We start from the raw sequence: 572 nt of genomic DNA, 5'->3' as shown, positions 1-572 counted from the left end.
AGGTGGTGCGCGTCCGACGCCGACCGCATGCGGTGCGGGAGGGTGTGGCTGATCACGTCGAGGCCCACCACGGCGCGCCCGCTCCTCATGCTGCCCGTACGCCCGCGCCCGCTCATCGCCTCCATCATCACTCGTGGGCGCCGCGCATCACGCAGTCAGGCTCGAGAGGGCTGGCCCGCCTGCCGCCTACGAAGCGGTGGGCCTCATCGTGCGCGGGCGGGAGAGGCTGGGCAGGCGAGGGCGCCTCGGCTCGCTCGCGGCTCCGGGAGGCGGCGAGGGCTGGCTGCGGGACTCGGGCGGAGGGAAGTTAACTCGTGGGTATTTCGGCACTTCCTATGAAGCAGAATTTCAAAATTTTATGAGACAAAATATCTAAGGAAAAAATACGATGCACTTTCTTATTTATTTATTTATTTTAACACGAACCTCCATTAACTACACCGAATAACTATGATAAATGTCGGATTATCACAAGAACATCTCAAAACACAGCTTATCTTTCGAACAATATTAACGAAACGATTTTCCTACACCGTATCTTAATAAACCAAAGTCTATTGCTTACTAATATA

The 572-nt window shown here is 54.4% G+C and overlaps 1 pseudogene; it reads right to left on the bottom strand.

Annotated features, from left to right (window-relative positions):
- Nucleotides 1-566, bottom strand: part of LOC119590960 — a 1,186-nt pseudogene extending 620 nt beyond the window's left edge.
- Between the last annotated feature and the right edge of the window lie 6 nt (nt 567-572).

This window comes from Penaeus monodon, chromosome 28 (genome assembly GCF_015228065.2).
Source record: "Penaeus monodon isolate SGIC_2016 chromosome 28, NSTDA_Pmon_1, whole genome shotgun sequence".
Classification (NCBI taxonomy): Eukaryota; Metazoa; Arthropoda; class Malacostraca; order Decapoda; family Penaeidae; genus Penaeus; species Penaeus monodon.
Note: the sequence above shows the minus strand (reverse complement) of the source record. Positions and strands in the feature narration are given on the sequence as shown.